The following is a 22225-nucleotide window of genomic DNA, read 5'->3' on the forward strand; positions in this document are numbered from 1 at the left end:
CAGCACCATTGACGTGATCTTTCGCGAAACGCTCCAACGAATGAACATCGACATGTCACAGGTGATTCCGACACCGAGGCCTGTCCTCGGATTTTCAGGGGAAACTTTGATGACGCTTGGAACCATCCAACTACCAGTCCGAGCTGGCGGGGTAACAAAGATAGTCAACTTCTCAGTCACCGATCGACCAACCATCTACAACGTCATAATGGGAACTCCGTGGTTAAATCTAATGCGAGCTGTCGCATCAACATATCATCTGTGTGTCAAATTCCCGACCCCTAATGGCGTGAAAACGATCTGGGGTAGTCAGAAAAATTCTCGGATGTGTTTCATGGCAGCACACAAACTCCGAAACCCTGTCACTGAAGCGAAGGCTGAAACTGATCACAAGAAATCAAAACTTGGCCGGAGTGAAGAGAAGGCTATATCTAAACAGTTATAGCAATTACAGATCGAGGAGGCGCGCGAGGAGAAGAAGCCTACCTCGGATGCTGTAATCTCCATTAGCCTCGACGACGAACGGCCTGAACGATGCGTGGAAATTGGCAGCGACTTAACCGAAGAAATCAAGACCAAGCTCATCTCATTCCTCAAAGAGAACATCGACACCTTCGCCTGGTCGGCTGAAGATCTACCTGGGGTAAGCATCGACGTGATCTGCCACAAGCTGAATCTTGACCCATCCTTCAAGCCCATCAAGCAGAAGCGAAGAAAATTGGGTCGGGATCGCGCAGATGCAGTGAACGCCGAAGTAGAAAAGCTCCTGAAGATCGGCTCGATCTCTAAAGCAAGATATCCGGACTGGTTAGCAAATTCTGTCGTGGTTAAAAAGAAGAACGGCAAATGGAGAGTCTGCGTCGATTTCACCGATCTGAACAAAGCTTGCCCTAAAGACAGTTTTCCGCTCCCACATATCGATCGTTTAGTGGAAGCAACCGCGGGAAATAAGTTGCTATCATTCATGGATGCTTTCGCAGGATACAATCAGATTCTCATGCATCCCGACGATCGCGAGAAGACAGCATTCATCACAGACCGAGGTATCTACTGTTACAAAGTCATGCCCTTCGGACTCAAGAATGCTGGCGCAACGTATCAACGGCTCGTCAACAGGATGTTCTCCGAGCAGCTCGGGAAGACGATGGAAGTTTATATCGACGACATGTTAGTCAAATCCCTTGAGGAAAGCGATCACATAGCCCATCTACGCGACTGTTTTCGCCAGCTCAACAAGCACAACATGAAGCTCAACCCGACAAAATGTTGTTTCGCGGTAAAGTCGGGAGAATTCTTGGGATATCTCGTAACTCACCGAGGCATCGAAGCAAACCCGAAGCAAATCGATGCTCTACTGAACATGCCCTCACCACAGAACAAGCGCGAAGTCCAACGTCTCACCGGGAGAGTCGCAGCCTTGAACCGATTCATCTCGCGGTCCACTGACAAATGCCTTGCTTTCTACGATACTCTGCGCGGGAACAAGAAATTCGAATGGACCGATCGCTGCGAAGAAGCTTTCCAGGAACTGAAGAAGTATTTGGCCAATCCACCGGTGTTAGCGAAACCAGTCCCGGGCGAGCCATTATTCCTGTACATTGCAGTCTCTAATACGGTTATAAGTGGAGTCATAGTCAGGGAAGACAGAGGGGAGCAGAAGCCGATATTTTATGTCTCGCAAACTTTCACCGACGCGGAAACACGCTACCCGTAAACTGAAAAGCTCGCACTCGCCGTAGTAATGTCAGCTCGGAAGCTACGGCCATATTTCCAGTCTCACTCAATTGTCGTCATGGCGCCCGTATCACTCCGAACCGTCCTGCACAGTCCGAGCCAATCGGGACGCTTGGCCAAGTGGGCGGTAGAACTCAGCGAGTATGACATCGAATACAGAAACAAAACATGCGCGAAATCTCAAGTCCTGGCCGATTTCATCATCGAGCTGCCAACAGAGAACGTCCGAGAAGAGTCATCCAACGCTTTTTGGATCCTCCACGTCGACGGCTCATCCTCAAAACAAGGTTCTGGCGTCGGAATCCGCCTCGCATCACCAGAGGGTGAAATCCTTGAACAATCCTTTCGGCTAAATTTCGACGCGACTAACAACGTGGCTGAGTACGAAACGCTAAGAAGCTTGGTTAGCGTTTTTAGAGTCAAATATGACGAGATCTCGTGTGTATGATTTGGTATAAGAACTAGAACCGCTGGAGAATACGCGGCTCGCGACGAACGAATGGAAGCGTATCTTGCTCTCACGCAAGACTTGGCGAAACAGTTCGGAGAGTTTGAGTTAGAAGAATCCCACGAGGTGAGAACACATCGGCCGATGCCTTAGCGGCTCTAGCTTCAACCTCAGACCCAAATCTGAAGAGGATCATACCGGTTGAGTTCATCGAAAAGCCGAGCATTGAAGATAATAGCAAGGATCAAGTTCTAACAGCTCGGGAGACAGAAGAACCGGAAGAAATGGACATCGAACAGCTAGACCAGCAAACTACGGACGCAACCGAGCCCGAATACAGAAGCGACGCCAAATGGATCGGAGCCATCCGAAGCTACATCGCCGATGGAGAAGTTCCTACTGAAAAGTGGGCAGCTCGGAAGCTTAAGGCCAAAGCGGCTCGGTATACTTTGATCAACGGAGAGCTCTTTAAATGGCGATTTTCTGGCCCCCTCCTTATCTGTGTCGAAGGAAATGAAGCTCGGAGAGCCATGGAAGAAGTACACGGCGGATCTTGTGGAAACCATTCTGGCGGAAGAGCCCTGGCTATAAAGATCAAACGCCACGGATGTTTTTGGCCGACGATGGTTAAGGACTGCGAGAAGTTTTCTCAACGATGTGATAAATGCCAGAGGCACGCACCAACCATTCATCAACCCGCCGAGCTCCTCTCTTCCATCACTTCGCCTTATCCATTCATGCGATGGTCCATGGACATCATCGGACCTCTACACAACTCCAAGCAGAAGAAACTTGTCCTCGTACTGACAGACTACTTCTCCAAATGGATCGAGGCGGACTCCTACGCCAGCATCAAAGATGCGCAGGTCGAGAACTTTGTCTGGAAGAACATCATATGCCGCCATGGGATACCTTACGAGATCGTCACAGACAACGGATCGCAGTTTATTTCGGCTCGGTTCGAAGGATTCTGCGAGAAATGGGGAATTTGCCTCAGCAAGTCTACGCCTCGGTACCCTCAGGGAAATGGACAGGCCGAGGCGGCAAACAAGACGATTCTCGACGGAATAAAAAAGCGCCTCGACGTGAAGAAAGGCCGCTGGGCCGACGAATTGGAAGGAGTATTATGGTCACACAGAACCACGCCGCGGCGGGCTACGGGAGAAACACCTTTCGCCCTTGTCTACGGCACGGAGTGTGTGATTCCCACCGAAGCCGAGATCCCAGGACTGAGAAGACGTTTTCTCCCCGAGCAGGAAAATTCCAACACTCAGATGATGCTGGACGAGCTGGACTTAATTGACGAGAGAAGAGATTCAGCTTTGATCCGTATGCAGAACTATCAGAATGCAACGGCTCGGTACTACAATTCTCACGTGAAGCATCGCCGCTTCCACGAAGGAGAGCTCGTACTGCGCAAAGTTTTCCAGAATACCGCTGAACAGAACGCAGGTAAGCTCAGTACGAATTGGGAGGGACCTTACACGATCGCAAAGGTAATCCGTCCCGGCGTCTACGAACTCATCAACATGAACGGCAAAGCGGTACCTAGATCCTGGAACGCAATGCATCTAAGGAAATATTACCGCTAAAAACCTAAGGTACGCATGTACTTGAACTACGGGGTGGCTTGATCCCTGAAAAGGGTACGTAGGCAGCTCGTCCTCGGACGAGTTCAGCTACCCCCCCTAATTAAAAAAGGGGGGAGTGGGTCCGTATACATATATACTCCCACTAAATTTTTCAAATTCTCTAAGTTTTTACCCTTCGAATTATCAATCTTATCCACCTCGGAGATTTTAACGGTCATCTTATCGACCTATAAAGCTAAAAGTTCGTTCGGACGACGGCCACGTCCTCGGACAGAAAAAGCTCTTTTCACCGCCTCGGTTACAGCGCGCTATATAAACAGTCAAGACGATTCGGTCGGAGATATCTTGCCATAAAGAAATTGTCTTCAGAAAACCTAGTTGACTTCGACACTGGTACCCCAGTTCGCTTCTAAGCACTGGCTTCGACTATATCAGCTCGGGTCGCAACCGATAAAGATTAGTCCTACTTAACCAAAACCCAGTTATCCTAACACTGGTGCACGATCCATTTCACTTTCGGCTCGAAAGTTAAGACGTTTGGATTTACCTTCTCAACAAGCAAATCTTAAACCCGGTTAACTTAACACCGGTGCATGATTCTTTTCGCTCTCGGCTCGAAAGATAAATCCAGATATTTGACATTAGTTTTGGATTCAGTTCGGAAAAATTTTTAAGAAAAATACTTGACATAATATTCAAGGGATAAAGCCGTCCAGGCATGTCTTACAAAAAAGAGAATAAAAAGACATCTCGGGATCAGATCGAATCTTGGTTAACCGGCGAAACTTGAGCTACCTCGGTACCTCGGTTCGAACCCGACTGGTCGGCAACGCCTATCGCAGCCGCGGCACCCTCGATCGAACGATTCCCGAAGCTATCGTCGACAGAGTCCGGGGAAACCGGAGGAAGCTTCAAGTCCTCTCGCAGCTCGGTCCCGAGACGGACGTACTCATCCTCGGCGTCTCCATATTCAGTCGTCCATTGAAGGACCTCGGCCTTCTCATCCTCCACCTTTTTCCCTTCCTCCAACTCGACTATCAGCTCGGCATTGGTGTAATGCCCGCGATCCTCAATAGGATCGTCGGATGAGACTTGGTCCGAGAAAAGGAGGAGAAAGTCGGACAAGTCTAGATTGGAGCTGCCCATCAGCTCGGATAAGGAGAATAATGAACGTTAAGTAGCCAAACCAGCTCCCGTATAGCTCAACTAAGCTCGAAGTACTTCCGGGTAGCTTAGCTAAGCTCGGGTAACTGTCGAGTAGCTCAGCTAGCTCGACCAGCTGCCGGGTAGCTCAGCTAAGCTTGGGTAACTGTCCGATGGTTGGACGGTTAGACGGTTACAGAAGGACGGTTGGGCGGTTACGGAAGAGCGGTTGGGCGGTTACGGATGACGGTTACCAACGGGCGGTTACGGACCGAATGGGCGCCTTCTAGAGAACGGTTAGAGAAACGGTTTCTGAACGAAACTCTATAAATACAAAGCGTTTGGGACGATTTCAGACACGGAAAAACTTAGGGAAAAATACAGAAACTCTCGGAGAACATCTTGAGAGAAAACACTTAAGAGAGAGTTACGATCGGTGCGAACGAAGGTGAGACGGTTCTAGACTTTGTGTCCGAACCTAAGGAGATTTGATACGTACGATCTAGCCTAGGGATTGTTCCGATGACTTAGAAGAAGTCCGGAACGATTAGGGTGATATTGTAGTATCGGGGAATCATTCATATCATGCATAAAACTTGGTTCGAACGGCGGATCGGTTGAAATGGGGATGCGGCTCGGCGGAGGATCGGCGGATCTGTGAAGATGTACCCCGGGTCTAATAAGATGTACCAAGACCTAAAAAGGTATTACCATTGGGTGGGAATGAAGAAGGATGTAGCCGAATGGGTTGCAAAGTGTTCGACGTGCCAACTTGTCAAGGCGGAACATCAAGTACCAAGTGGGTTAGTACAGAACTTACCCATGCCTGAATGGAAATGGGACCATGTAACGATGGACTTTGTTACCGGGTTGCCTACGGGGATAAAGTCTAAGCACAATGCGGTTTGGGTGGTGGTGGACAGATTGACTAAGTCCGCACACTTCATAGCAATTTCCGAAACGGATGGAGCCGAAGATATAGCCGCAAGGTATATCGAGGAGATAGTACGATTACACGGAGTGCCGGTAAGCATTGTGTCGGATCGTGATACACGGTTCACATCGCATTTCTGGAAGGCTTTTCAAAAAGCCTTAGGAACGTGGGTGAACTTAAGTACTGCTTACCACCCGCAAACGGATGGGCAATCTGAACGGACGATTCAAACCCTTGAAGACATGTTGCGTGCATGTGTCTTAGATTGGGGTGGGAATTGGGAGAAGTACTTAAAGTTGGTGGAGTTTGCCTATAACAATAGCTATCAAGCTAGTATTGGCATGTCACCTTACGAGGCGTTATACGGACGAGCATGTCGGACACCGCTATGTTGGACACCAGTAGGAGAACGCATGTTGTTCGGTCCGAAGATTATGGATGAAACCACCGAAAAGATGAAGTTCCTAAAGATCAAACTAAAGGAAGCACAAGATCGACAGAAAAGCTATGCGGATAAGCGTCGTAAGGAGTTGGAATTCCAAGTAGGAGACTTGGTGTATCTTAAGGCCGTAACGTATAAGGGCAAAGGACGATTTTCAACAAGGAAAAAGTTGAGTCCAAGGTACGTTGGCCCATACAAGGTGATCGAACAAGTAGGGGCTGTGGCATACAAACTCAAACTTCCGCCGAAGTTAGATGCGTTTCACAAGGTGTTCCACGTTTCACAACTAAGGAAATGCCTAAGTGAACACGAGGAGCGAGTAGAAGATGTTCCTTCGGAGTTAAAAGAAAACTTAACGGTGGAAGCAAATCCAATTCGGATCGTTGATCGAATGGAAAAGGGGACAAGGCGGAAAAAGACAAGCATGATAAAAGTGTTATGGGATTGTGGAGGCCGCGAAGAAACTACTTGGGAAACCAAAAATAAAATGATGGCTGATTTTCCTAAGTGGTTTAGAGAGATGGGTAAAGATCAACTTGAGTCGGATTCGGGGACGAATCCCATTCAAGGGGGGGAGACTTGTAATGCCCGCGATCCTCAATAGGATCGTCGGATGAGACTTGGTCTGAGAAAAGGAGGAGAAACTCGGACAAGTCTAGATTGGAGCTGCCCATCAGCTCGGATAAGGAGAATAATGAACGTTAAGTAGCCAAACCAGCTCCCGTATAGCTCAACTAAGCTCGAAGTACTTCCGGGTAGCTTAGCTAAGCTCGGGTAACTGTCGAGTAGCTCAGCTAGCTCGACCAGCTGCCAGGTAGCTCAGCTAAGCTTGGGTAACTGTCCGACGGTTGGACGGTTAGGCGGTTACGGAAGGACGGTTGGGCGGTTACGGAAGAGCGGTTGGGCGGTTACGGATGACGGTTACCAACGTGCGGTTATGGACCGAATGGGCGCCTTCTAGAGAACGGTTAGAGAAACGGTTTCTGAACGAAACTCTATAAATACAAGGCGTTTGGGACGATTTCAGACACGGAAAAACTTAGGGAAAAATACAGAAACTCTCGGAGAACATCTTGAGATAAAACACTTAAGAGAGAGTTACGATCGGTGCGAACGAAGGTGAGACGGTTCTAGACTTTGTGTCCGAACCTAAGGAGATTTGATACGTACGATCTAGCCTAGGGATTGTTCCGATGACTTAGAAGAAGTCCGGAACGATTAGGGTGATATTGTAGTATCGGGGAATCATTCATATCATGCATAAAACTTGGTTCGAACGGCGGATCGGTTGAAATGGGGATGCGGCTCGGCGGAGGATCGGCGGATCTGTGAAGATCTACCGTGAATCGGCCGAACTGATGCGCATACTTCCACTCTCCGATCTGTTCTTTGTTCCGGGTGGTTAAAAGGCCTAGAGAGCATTGCATGGACTTGCATATAATAAGTAAAACGGATACTTATGCCTCTTTGACTTTCAGGAAAGGATGGTGATCGTGGGAAGGACTTGGCTTAGGCGTGAGAGACTCAAGGCCGGGAAGATGGGTGGTGATGAATCGGGTAGAATAGGATCGATTATATGACTTGTAATAGCTTATATGCAAACTCATAAGTTGTATCGAATCCTTTTAAGTATCTAATAAAGTATCCGATTCTTTGTTTACTCTATAATCGCATATTGACTCTAAGTAATGAATCTCAGAATATCGTAAATCGGACTGTCTTAAGGAAATGGCCCTAAAATTTGACCAAGGATCGGATCACTTAATTATTTGATCGGAGAGAACCTCTACGGACTTAGGCAGTCCGGATCGGGGTCTTTCAATTGGCCCGCGCTTGCACCAAGTACATATAGCGCGTAGACACCTTCCCGTACTGGTCCATCTTCGCCTTGATAGCCTTGACCTTCTCGGCAAACTCCCTTTTGGCTGCCCTCCGCTCTCTGATAATCTCCTTCTCCCGGAGAGCCTTCTCTTCGGTAAATAACCGATGAAGGCGTGCAATCTCGGCCTCGAGCTTTCTCTGAGTTCGCAGGCTATCCTCCGAAGCCTTCAACCGCTCCACCTTCTCGGTCTTGGCCGATGCCTCGGCCTCTTGTTTAGCCGCAATCGCCTCAGAAATCCTAGCCTCTACTTCGGCTCGGGAGATCTCCGACTTTTCACGAGCAAGCTCGGATTTCCGAGCTCCAGAATCGTAGGCTCGAACCATGGAATTCATCGAGTTGAAGGCCTGCAATAGAACGAGAATCGTCAGCAAACACGTATGGAAACGATAGAAAAATACGCAAGGAACGAATCTATACCTTCAGAAATCCAGCAGCGGTCTCACGGTAGTTTTGTGCCTCCAGCAAGGCCTCGGGAGCGGAAAGCGGCGGACCCGAATAAGAAGCGATAAGATTAGCCGAAGCTATCTTATCCTTGTAGATGGGAACCTCACTACGGCTCCTCTTCTCCCTTCTGCGTCCTCCCGAGCTATCACCTCGGGGCCTCTTCCCTTTCGCTTTAGCCTTCGCCTCGGTGCCCAGAGCTACAATCGCCAAAGCCCCTACTGCGGCGGGAACTCCCACATCCGGCCGAACATCACCAGAGGCCTCGGGTCTGGACAAATCTGCAGCGACCCAAACCTCCTCAGTCGCCTCGGCACCATCGGCAACCTGCGGATCAATGTTAACCTCAGGCGGAGTTGACGGTCCGAAAGTCGCCTCGGAAACCCTTTTTTCCTCGGCCGCCTTTCTTTCGGCAGCTTTCTTCGCCCTCAAAGATTGCGCAGCTCCTTGCATTTCAATGAGGTGATCTAGACGGTGGTCGGATGATTCTGAAGAAGACTGGCAGGGAGCTCCGTGCAACAAACGCAAGGCTCTCTCAATCCTTTCCTGGGAGAAGTGCTTCGTCCAATCGCACTTCCGAGCTATTAGTTCGTCGTGGAGGTCTAGAAAGCCTTCGGGAACGTCTTCGAGAAATGACGGGTTCCGATCTGCATAGACAAGAAAGCACTCAGTGAAAAGTTTAAAGCAAAACAAAACGGCAAATACGGCTTCGGGCGTAGTACCAATTTTTCTCCATTTTCCAACAACTCTCCCTAAGTAGTCCTCGTGGACACTATACTCATTCAAGGCTACGAAGAAGAAATGGTCGGTGTATTTCTCATCCTTGCTCGGAAAACCACCGATAACCCTCCTATTTGGCCTCGGAGATATGTAAAATCTCTCAACAGGGCCTGGTATGCGCCGGATCTCTAGGAGATTCCTTAAGTGGCTAAGGTCGACAAGGTTAACCGTCTCAATACTTTGGACTAGAATCCCTATAAGATGGCGCAAGCCTCGGGTTGTAATCTGAGACAAAGCGATCTTGTACGACCATAGGAACGCTAAAATCGGCCTCGGGATCGGAAGCCAAAGGTAGCAATGGTAGAAGAACCCCTCGTAGAGGGTGAAAAACCCCTCGGGCGGATCATCTGCTCGCTCGTTCGGAGTTGGAAGTCTTAGCTCAATTCCCTTGCTAAAACCGAACCGGGCCTTGAGATCCCGAAGGGAGTCCTCCGTGCATAAGGTAGAACCCGGGGGATCGGGTTTCCTAGCTTTCTTGGCTCGTTTTCTCTTATGTTGACCCTTTGCCGCTTGGACTTTAGCTTGGAGCAACCTAGCCGCCTCGTCAGAATCGTAGTGAACCTCCTCGACCTTAATAGGAAGTAGAGGCGCCTCGGGGGCATTTCGCCAGCACGAGACTCCAGCTTCACCAGCTGCCGGTGGATGGATCCTCCTTCTACTCAAAATCGCCTCGGGATCATTAGGCAAATCCTGATCCCGAGCCATGTTTGCAATCGCGTCTTCCCGAACGATGAAACGGCTCGGGTCTTCTTCCCGTGAAGCCGACTCTGCATCACTACCACGGTACAACACGATCTGATGGTCCGTGGTATCCGCCTCGGGGTCGCTCGAGGAACTCCAGACCATCTTTCTCTTGTAGACAGGGAGATGAGTGTCACCTCGGGGCGAATCGCTGCAATCAGATAGAGACATTTTCTGGCCTCGGGAGATTGAAGAAGTTGATCGGAGGAACAAAGCTCGACAGATCGGAGAAATCAACCTAGATCTAATGACGGTGGCGCTACGACGGAAGTATAACGGAAAAAGTAGAGAAAATGCAAGAACTCAAGATCAGAGAAAGAAGAGAACGAACCTTGAAAATTTTCCTTAGCAGTTGCGAAATGAGAGAATGAGTCGGAGACTTAACATTTATAGGGACTTAAGGCGCGTCGGGTACGAACGAGCCAAATAAAAAACATCGCGTCCGCGTCTAAGGCGCGTCGGGCACGCATAAATCAAATAAGATACTTCGCATCCGCACGAATCTCGGGAATCAGCGAAAGGACCTTTCCGCTTCTCGAGAAGGAATCCCAACCGTCACACGCCAAGAGAAGATGAAACGACAGAGGAATTCAAATCGCCAAAAACTTTAAAGGGACCGAACTGTTCAAAGTAAACGGCTCGGCCTAATTGTCATGAAGCTCGTCACGCTTGGTTCTCCAAACTAACGAGCTGGGAGGCTAACTGTTGGGGTCGGATTCCATCCTTTAGCGCCGAGCCAGACTTAGAACACTTCGGGAGTCTTTCAGCGATCACCTCGGGGCATCGCATCATTCACCTCGGGATATCCATCTAATCGATTTAGTATACCCGAGCCCATCGCCTCAAGGATACTTTAACAAGACGTTTCAAGCACCCGAGCCCATCGCCTCGGGCATACCTTTAACAAGTAGTTTCAAGCACCCGAGCCCTTCGCCTCGGGGATACTTGAACAAGACGTCTCAAGCACCCGAGCCCAATTGCCTCGGGGATACTTGAACAAGACGTCTCAAGCACCCGAGCCCAATTGCCTCGGGAGTTTCTGAGCCCATCGCCTCGGGGACACCCGAACAAGCCATCCTAGAGTGCCCGAGCCAGTCCTTCCTGTGTACCCGAGCCGATTGCACAAGTTTCTCCGAGGTGAAGTCTTCATCATCGCCCGAGGTAAAGACTTGGTAAATATTCGCTTTCAAAGTACCATTTCCAAGCAAGGTATCATTTCCGAACAAGAAGGATCATTTCCGATATACCCGAAAATGATAAGAGAGAATCTAGAAGGATCGACTCAAAATCAGGAAATCTCCCAAAGACTCCGAAAAATAAGGAAACTATCCTAATCCGCGATATTCTGAGCCGACTTCAAGATAAATGGAAATCTTCCGAGAATATCGCTGGAGAGGCGGTTTATCACCCCTATATAAAGAGACTCAAGGCTCAAGCAAAGCTAAGCAACATCGCTCTAGAATTTACACTACGCAAAGCTCTCACAGCACAAACATCTTTTTCCTTTTACGATCAAACTCTTGTACGATCAAAGTCATCTTTTTCTTAATAATATCAAGAACATCATCTTTGGTTACAATCGTTTCTGTTGTTCTTTGAGAATTCACGATTATCGTATCCCTAAAATAAAACCCTAGACAAATCTTGATTGTGTTAGTTTCGACTTCCACAAAACACATGCTTAGTAATGATATTGACATATATCTTCAACCTTTTATTGAAGAACTAAAAGACTTGTGATATAACGGTGTACCAACTTTTGATGCCTCAAAGAAAGAGACCTTCTGTATGCGGGCAGCTCTGTTATGGACCATCAGCGATTTTTCAGGATTTGAAAATTTGTCAGGTTGGAACATATATACTACAAAGATTCGTTTACATAATAGAAAGAAAAACTGCTTCATGGGACATCGCCTGTTTCTTCCTCCTGACCATAAATTTAGAAAAGATAAGCAACATTTTAATGGTTGTATCGAATCTAGGCTTCCTCCGATCACACAATCAGGCTCCATTATTTTCCAACATATTGAAAATGTCAATGTTACATTGGGAAAGATTAAACATAGTGGAAGAAAAAGAGGACGACAAGATGCTGGAAGTAGTGAAGTACAACAGTGGAGGAAGAAAAGCATATTTTTTAAATTGCCTTACTAGAAACATCTTCTCTTGCGACATAATCTGGATTTTATGCATATAGAGAAGAATGTATTTGATAATCTTGTCTTTACATTTTTGGATAACAAAAGCAAGTCAAAAGAAAATCTTAGCGAGAGAAAAGATCTTCAAAAACTTGGTATACGTGAAGTACTGACAGTACTGTACTGTCGCCTGATGGAAATGAGAGATATCTCTCTGCCTGTTTTACAATGACCACCAATAAAAAAGATATTGTTCTAACATTTCTAGATGTGTTGATATAAATCAGAGAAAGATGATGAGATTAGAGAGTCATGATTGTCACATCTTGATGAGTCAATTATTGTCTATCGCAATACGTAATGTGTTACCTCCTGAGGTTGCATTTTTTGTAGTTGAGCTATGTAACTTTTTCCGAGAAATATCTTCTAAAGTACTTGATGTCAACAATCTGGATAAGTTGCAACAGCATATCACTATCACTTTATGCCATTTAGAGATGGTATTTCCTCCCTCTTTTTTCACAGTAATGGTGCATTTGACTGTTCATTTAACAGAATAGGTAAAATTAGGAGGACCAGTCCAATATCGATGGATGTACCCTGTTGAGAGGATGCTTGGACATTTTAAATCTTATGTTCGAAATCGAGCAAGACCAGAAGGTTCAATCTGTGAGCAATTTATTGCTGAAGAATTTTTAACATTTAGTTCCATGTATCTTTGTGGAATTGAAACACGATTTAACCGTGTTGGGAGGACGGATGATCGTCAAATGTTTGAGCATGTATTAGGTTCAGATTCACAGATTCCACTAATATTTCCTTCGATTAGGAAATTTGTTGGTGCTTCTACGTTGGATACTCTTAGTCATGTAGAGTGGCAGCAAGCGCATCGATATATCTTATTCAATTGTCCTTTCTTGGATGAATATCGCGAGTAAGAGTTAGACTTATTTTTTTTAAAAATCCATGGTCTTTAAGATATTATAACTGATTTTTGTTTATTGGAATAATGTATAGGAGATTTAAGACTGAGTTAAGAAGTTCATAGTTAAGACGTCAAAAAAGAGTAATGTTATAGATATTTATCGACATGTGCATCTCTATTTTGGTAAAAGGCTGAAAGATAAAGTAAAGAAAAATGATATTAACAATATATCTGAGGATATTCGCTGTCTTGCCCATGGTCCATCTGAAAAAGTGTTAAGTTTTCTGCATTTAATATTAATAATTTTAAGTTCAGAACTACAGAAAGAAATCAAGAGCTAAAAACTCAGAATAATGGAGTGTTTGTCTTTGCTGAAACTATTAGTTATTGATGTGCGTAGAATTTCACTTCACAACTTTTACCAGAAAGACTACACGTTAAACTGCAAGTAATCAGAATAGTATTTAAGGATCGATCCCACAGAGAGTGTAGCTACGGGTTATTGAATTCAAACAAGAAGATTTAGCTAAGACAAAACTAAACTTTGGGGGTTTGGTTTCAGGTTTCCTAATAACTAATGTAATGTAAACTAATGAAAGCTAAGATGATAAACACTTGTAAGCTAATATGACTAAGGCGTTGGGCCTTCTAGGGTTTCTCCGAGGATCATGATTTTCGACTAACTAGGGTTTAGCTTTCTAGGGTTTTTATGTTTTCGTTCTAGCTCATAACTACGAAAGGCGAATGAACGAGTTATCCTAGGTCATAGAATAAGCCGGCAAATCTCTCTATACTCTGTTACTCAACTGACGCAGGCAACGACGCATAATTCGTTGCATTAGGGTTGGATTCGCTAAGTACTGTAAGTACTGTAAGTCCTGTTATCAACTTACGCAGGCAACAACACGAAGGATTGGTAACACTTATGTCCGAGATTAGGTTTACCCGATTAGAGCTCCTAACCTCTTAAATCAGCGTTTGGTGATCAATCCAAACACATGCATTAAGTAAAAGATTTCCTAAAAATCTAAGTATAAACGAAATAATAGATCTATAAACATAATATGATTTGAACCATAAATCCTCTTTGAATCACCCCATAAAACCCAACAAAGAAAACTACTCGCTCATGATGCTAAGATACGACATGGAGATGAAGTAGAAAAACATAATAAATGAATTCGATAAAACAAAGGGGGTTCAAAGAAGTCTTCTCTAGTATCACAGAAGATACTTGTCTCCCCAAAATTCTTGAAAGAAAGAGTATAAGAAAGAGTAGAAGAAAAAACAATGAAGAACAAAGGAGAGAGCTTCAAAGGACGACTTCTTCGATGGCAATAGCTTCAACGAGGTGGAGCTAGGAGAGCTGAGAGTCTCATCGATGGAGGCTGCGGGATCTAGGTTTAGGAGATGGTGAGGAAGCTGTGAAGAGGCCGTAGGGTTTCTTCAACTTGTCTCAGTATTTATAGGCTTCGATTAGGTCAAGGGGCAAAACCGTTATTTCCCACGAATTAGGTTAAGTGAGGCTCGAGCTTCTGGATAGGGCATGACTAGGTATGACCGGGGTGAGGTGTGAAGGCCAGCCCGGGCTCGGGCTCCATGACCGGGGGCCCCAAGAGGCGCCGGACCGGGCGCAAGGCTGTTTGGCTGGTCCGGGACATGTCTTCACTCCTCGGGTCATAAATTCCGAATGGATTAATGAAATGGTTTGATTCCATTTTGAGGCGAATCATGACTCTGCTAGATTTCCACAGCCACCAATATCTCTTGATTTGGTAATCGGGAAAGCCTCGAACGGATGCCATACTTCTGAGGTACAGAAACTGTCTTAAAACGGGATTTGATCGACTTTTACTCCTTTTTGCTTGAAAACACATTATTCATCCTTGAAACATAAATACTTGGAAACATCCTTGAAATATCCAATATCTCTTGTTTTCTTCATGAAAAACCTAAATAAAACATAGTTAAAGTCGGGTAAAATACGATTTTATCAGTTATGCAAGTTCAAGTGATACCAACCCAAGAGCTGGAGATGTTTCTTATCATGGGAAACTAGTTGAAATAGTGGAGTTGAATTATTATGATTATTTTAGAGTTATATTGTTTAAATGCATATGGGCTGATACCCGTGATTTCAAAGGCTATAAGAAGGATGGTTTTGGTCATGAAGCTGTAAATTTTTGTCGTCCAATTCATATAGTGGAGATGGTGAAGAAGATGAGCTGTATGTATTGGCTTCTCAAGCAAGATTAGTTTATTTTGTGGAAGATCCGCAAGAAGAAGGATGGAATGTAGTAGTACGAGTCCAACCAAAAGATTTTTATGATATGGGTGATCAAGATCCTCAAAATATCATCATTGAAGATTCTGATATTCAAAGTTCGATGTTGATTTCCGATAATGCACCTAATATTACATTAGTGAGACAAGTGGAAGATCTTTACAATTCTTATGCTCTAAATGATTTAGATGATACTATAGAGGTATGTTCATTAGATTATAACGTTGGTTTGAGTTTGTATGATTTTAACGTTGAGTTTTGACACTTGAGTGTTCTGGTTTTTTTTTTTTTTTTTAAGTTTCTACTTTAGTTGTCTGTATTTTGAGTCCAGAGTTAATACTAATGTCTTGTGTTTCTAATTTTAGGTCTAAATTCTACAGATGGAAAATCTCTTTGCTCCACCTCCTCTTGAACCAAAATTAGCAAGTGGGAAGTGGAAAGTTCATGTTAGAAGTTTGTATAATGATACATTTGTAAGAAACTACTTGTATGTATATATGGGATGTTCTTATAATTAACATGATCCTGGATTTTAGATCTACATGGGTATATTACAGAAGAAAATGTCTCAGGAAAGCAAGTGTGGAGCATGCAAAATCGTCGTGTTATAGTTGATTTCAATAGAAAAGGACTACCTATCAAAGATTTAGGTGGCTTGTTGGGTTCATGGTTGAGATCACTCAGCTATGATTGTAATAGCTTATCTATAAATTACACTGATTGGAGAATAGTTCCTCACTATAGGAAGGAGATGGCATTGAAAGTGATTCAGGTATTGTAGAATAGATTATTTCATATAAATAAGATGGTTTTCATTATACTTTTCTTTTAACCAATAGTTTTTTGTTTGAATATAGAGAAAAATCTGGTTCGATGACCCAATTATGAGAAAAAAATATGTGATATCTACTTTAGGAAACCGATGTAAAGATTTAAAGCAGCGTCTTTGGAGGAGGTATAGAAAAAATAAACTCGAAGAATCACTTGTGGCTCGGCCAGCCTTGGTTCCAGAAGATCAATGGAGAGATTTCGTTCATGATCAATTCAGTGATAAAGCAAAGGTAAATATGTACAATATTTATTAAGAAAATTGTAACATTTTTGTTATATTATCTAACTACAGAAAATGAGAGAGCGTAATATTAAGAGTCGAAGCAAACTAAAGATACCACATGCCCTTGGAAAAAAGAGTTTGGCAAGAAAAGCTCATGAAATAGTAAGCTTACATAAGTAGCTTTATGGTTGTTCTCATTCCCAAGTTTCAGTGCTGGTTATAAATAACTCTTTATATCTGTTTCAGGAAGAAGAGACTGGTATTGAACCAAGTCGAGCAGAAATATTTATTGCATCACGTATAAGAGTAGATGGAAGTATGATTTGTGAGGAGCAACAATTTGTGCGGTCAGTTCTTTGTTTCTTTGAAACTATGTTGTTAAATTGGTTTCTTATTCTATATTATTAGTTTATTGTGTTATAGCTTTTTGCATGTTACAGGATAAACTTAAAGAAGTTATGAGCCAGAAACTGTCAAGCGATATGCCAAGTAATGATGTTGTTGCACAAGGTTTTGGTCCTGAGCACTCTAGACGAGTTCGATGCGTAGGACGTGGCCCGACACCATCCAAGTACTTCGCAAGCTTTGAATCTACATCAAGTAATCTAGAGATGGTCGAGATGAAGTCCAAAATTAAAATACCTGAAGACAAATTGATATTGTTGCTAGTGCTCTTCAGGTTTTTATTAAATCCAGAGACATCCGATTCCTAGTAAGTGAATCTATTCTTATAAGATTAGCAACGTTAAGAGTACTATAATTTTAAAATACATTACTTATATAGGAGAATGAGAATGGTGGAAACATAAAGCTTGCTAGTTCTCTTGAAGTTCTTCTTGAAGCTTGCAGAGACATTCAATTCCATGTAAGTAAATGAATGTTCTAAGAATGAGAATTGTAGTGGTGGAGTATATATGATTAACAGTTCTAAGATAATGAGAATTGTAGTGGTGGAGTATATATGGTTAAGAGTTCTTATAGAATGAGAATTGTAGTGATGGAGTATAGTGATGGAGTATAAAAATGAAAATTATAGTGGTGGAGTATAAGAATGAGAATGTCTTATATTAATATGTTCATTAATTAATTGTTATAGGAGAATGAGAATGGTGGAGACATAAACCTTGTTACTGCTATTAACATATGGCATCAAGTATCATCTAGTATATCAAGTGACAAGGTAACAATCTAATTTAACTCTGTTTTGGAAATCTATGACTCTGAAACTTTTATGATAATTTCAAATTGTATAATTTTTGAACTTGTCTCTAATTTCAGGCAAGATGAAGTGTGTATTACAAAAGCAGCAATTTGAGAACTATGGAGAGCCATAGATGAAGATAAATTTGTATCTATCATATTGATTTTGTGACATTTATATTCTATGTAAAACAAATTCTTTTGGTTAATTGAATTTTTATACAGATTATCATTTGAAATTGTAATTGACTAGAGTATTATATATAAAATAATAGCATAAGTGATAATTGATAGCATAAAATAATTGAAAAATATTAGTTATTAATTTATTATATACGTCGGTTGTATAAGTGATTCAAAGAGGAAAAGAGATTTTAACTTTGTGAAAAATGTCGTTAAAATCCCCGACTTATTCAAAACGTTGATTTAAATCCTCAACTCATGACGAAACGAAATAAATATCAAACTTATGTTGACTTTCCAAATAAATATCAAACTTCTGTTGAATTTCCAAATAAATATCAAACTTCCGTTGACCTGGCCATATTAGGTACGACGTTAAGTGGGTTAATAGATCTTGTTAACGGAGTTAATTTTCTGTTAACATACATGTTAATTGATAACAATATCGTTTCATATAACAACAAAATGACGTCGTTTTGTTGTAACGATTGAATTAAATCCCTAAAGTCAATCTTAGATCCCCAAATTGAGCAAAATCCCTAACCCTAAATCTTCATATGATATGAAACTCGGGATTTTATTGAGCAGTTACGACAAAACAACGTCGTTTTATGTTTAGAAGGAAGACTGTCATTTTTAATTAGCGGGTCTGTTAACAGAAAATTAATCCTGTTAACATGGTCTGTTAACTCACTTAACGTCATGCCTAATATGGCCAAGTCAATGAAATTTTGGTGTTTATTTGAAAAGTCAACATAAGTTTAATATTTATTTGGAAAGTCAACATAATTTTGATATTTATTTCGTTTTGTCGTGAGTTGAGGATTTAAATCAACGTTTTGAATAAGTTGGGGATTTTAATGACATTTTTCCCTTTTAACTTTGAAGTCACAAAAACCGATGTTATAATTTATAAAACTGACGCAAAGATTCGAACGTTAAAATACATGTCGGTTGTGTAACTAATGTTAACATTTTTTTGGCGTCGAAGGTTATTAAGTCGGTTTAATAACCGTTGTCAATCGTAAGTGTCATAATAAACCGATGTAAAGTACCGTATCTCTTGTAGTGAAAGAAGCAGTTTAAAAGAAAAACTTTTGTACTTTGTATCTTTACCCGCTGCGTTTAAAGTTATAAACGTGTTGAGCCCTTAGTTTTTACAAGTGTTGGCGCTTAGTAATTGAACAAAACGTATGGACCCGGATTAAATTTCTGAGATGAAACAATGATGTCTTCCTTTTTGGCTAATAATTTAATCTAATATTAATATAATTTTTTTAAATAGACATTGATTTCCAAATAGTTGATAAAAACGGATACATGAGCTTCTTGAATCCGTTCAAACGAGAGCTTATTATTATTCATATATCTTCTAATACAATTAACACTATCTTTAGAGTCTCTCCCGATTGGAAAACTGCTGAAATGTTTTTTTAATGTAACAAAAAAAGTTTATTTAGCAAATAAACGTACGCATGTATAATGACGTACAGAAGCCTTTATCAGAAATTATATTTTGTTAGCACAAACGTTAACATTTCATGTCGTATGCATGATAATATCTTCTTGTAGTATGCGATATGCCCCAATGATTGACTAAAGAGACGTAGCACAATCTTTTCGATGATCTCATTTTTGGCCTTTGGATTCTCTGACTAGTGACTACCAAATATCAAATTGTTAAAACTTCTGCAGCACCTCTTTGAATCACTATTTTAATGTAGGGACAAACTGAACAAAACAAAAAAAAATATCAAAAAGGCCAAAATATGTTTTGTTAAATACATACTAAAATAATGGCAGCAAGAAACCTGATTGAACGGTGAACAAAAAGAAAAAGGTGGAGAAGTTTTGGTGGCAAGTGATCTGCGAAAATGGGTTTACGTGTTTGGATCAGTTTCCCACTTTGTCTACGTGCTCCACTACTCATCACGCGTCTTCGTGCCTCACGATGCCAATCTATAGTTTTGACGGCGAAAAATAATCTCTTATTAACTTTAAAATATCAATATGATCAATCACAAAAATGTTATGATCCATTGAGAATAAGTTCTGCATTTATTTTAGAGTTGTATTACAGAAATGCACAGTATTTACATGCATAGAGTTCGATCTAGCATAACAAAAAAGTAGCAACCAAGTGGTCGTGGTCTAGTGGCTTTCACTTGAAGAGGAGTCGCCCTGTTGGTCTAGGCCAGAGATCGATTCCTCTCAAGCGCGAAAGTGCTAGTCATTTCCATTTGGCCAGGGGCTTTCACCTGGTCTTCCCCGGACCCTGGGGGGATTAAGGGCTTCGGCGCCGAACCTCCTGGTTATCAAAAAAAAAAAAAAAAAAAGTAGCTAGTAGTAACCAGTTAACTATGGATCCTAAAATGGTCTAGTAATAACTATTAACCCATCACTGATTTAATTCAGTGTATAGAGTTTACTTGGTACTTTTTACAAAATATACATATATATATATATATGTTTTAAAAAGCTTAGTTATTGGTGACATATAATGTGTAATTAACAATTTGATTGTTCCAACTTCCAAGGTTATAAATTATAAATTTATAAGTAAAATATGTATTTTTTCTGAGTAAAATTTGTATATATAGATAATAATTTCTATTAAAGTGATTCAAAGTAAAACTCCCTCTGGTTCAATTTATTTGTAGTTAGGGAATTTTTTTTTTGTAAAATAAGTAATGTTCTTATTATCCTATGCAAAGAAATATTACTTTTTTATATATTATTTGTATTCTACAGAGTATTTTCTTATTTGTTGAATATGTTATTTATTGGGAGACTCACAAAAATGCCCCTTTTTCAATACCTATTTTCAAAAATGCCCCATTTGGCTGTCCATTTTTAAAAATACCTCTTTATATGTACAAAATGACTAAATTACCCTTCTTTTAATAAAAGATATCACAAATATATAAGGAAATATAACAAAATTAGGTCCACAAAAATATTTTTTTGGCGGGAAAAGTGATCCCGCAATTTTTCCCGCCAAAACACTTGTAAAAACTTGTAAAACCATTAAAATACCTTGTAAAATTTTCCAGTAAAATTTTTTCCCGCCAAAAAATTTTCAATCCAAAAAAATTTTTTTGCGGGAAAAGTGATTCCGCAATATTATTGGCGGGAAAATTTTTGGCGAGAAAAATTTACAATGTATTTTAAAGGTTTTTTACAGGGTATTCATAAGGTTTTAAAATGTATTTTAAAAAGTTTTACAACGTATTTATAAGGTATTTATAAGATATTATAAGATTTTACAAACTATTTTATAAGGTTTTACAAGTTATAAATACCTTATAAAACCTTATAAGTACCTTGTAAAACCTTTTAAAATACATTGTAAAACCTTACAAAACACTTGTAAATACTCCGTAAAACCTTTAAAATACCTAGTAAATTTTTCCCGTCAAAAATTTTTCGCCAAAAAAATTGCGGAATCACTTTTCCCGCAAAAAAATTTTTTTGGCGGGAAAAATTTTTACGGAAAAATTTTACAAGGTATTTTAAAGGTTTTTACAAGTGTTTTGGCGGGAAAATTGCGGGATCACTTTTCCCGCCAAAAAATATTTTGTATTTTGTGGACCTAATTTTGATTCAAATAAGGGTAAAATGGTCATTAAAAATTAAAAGAGGGCAAACTTAAAAATGGACTCTCAAAAGGGGCATTTTTGAAAAAGAGTACTGAAAAATGGGCATTTTTAACAATTTCTCTTATTTTAAATATAAAAAGAAAAAATATAGAAAAAACTAAAGTATGATATAAGATGACACGTTTAATTTATTTAAAATACTAGTTTACAGCCCGCGCTATGCGCGGACAAATCTATATCTACAAAATAAATGCATAATATAAGAAATAGAATAAGTTAATGAGTTTTATTTGGTCAGACAATTACAGAGTTTTCGATAATATGGTGGCATGTACATTATGTGTATACAATCTCAACAAAATAATATATTAGTTACAACAATAATAAGTGACAAATGAAACGTAGGTAAGAAGAAGAACAATGAACAAAAAAATTGTACCATTAATAGCAAAATAGGTGAAGTAAACAAAGGCTATCAATCTAAACTAAATTCATGTAGTTGGATTAACCAGAATGTAAAACTTCTAAGAAATCACAGAATATCAAAAACATGTAGTTAGCCTAAAATCTCAAATTGATATGACATTTTCGTGATCCAAAATAAAAAACTGAGATTAAAGTTTTTAGTTAAATGTTTAAATACATAGATGTACCTTAATTGTAATATATTCTGAGAATTTCTCCATCTTCTTCTTTTCATTGATC

The 22225-nt window shown here is 41.3% G+C and overlaps 2 long non-coding RNA genes across 2 annotated transcripts; both read left to right on the plus strand.

Annotated features, from left to right (window-relative positions):
* Positions 1-16455: 16455 nt before the first annotated feature.
* On the plus strand, positions 16456-16878 carry LOC110228058. The gene is made up of 3 exons (XR_002331664.1): positions 16456-16545; positions 16608-16700; positions 16785-16878. It is a non-coding gene; the product is annotated as an uncharacterized LOC110228058 (long non-coding RNA).
* Positions 16879-17302: 424 nt separating this feature from the next.
* LOC110228746 lies at positions 17303-17936 on the plus strand. Its single transcript, XR_002332286.1, has 3 exons — positions 17303-17403; positions 17635-17718; positions 17817-17936. It is a non-coding gene; the product is annotated as an uncharacterized LOC110228746 (long non-coding RNA).
* Positions 17937-22225: the final 4289 nt, after the last annotated feature.

The sequence above is a fragment of the Arabidopsis lyrata genome (genome assembly GCF_000004255.2).
Source record: "Arabidopsis lyrata subsp. lyrata unplaced genomic scaffold ARALYscaffold_5, whole genome shotgun sequence".
Classification (NCBI taxonomy): Eukaryota; Viridiplantae; Streptophyta; class Magnoliopsida; order Brassicales; family Brassicaceae; genus Arabidopsis; species Arabidopsis lyrata.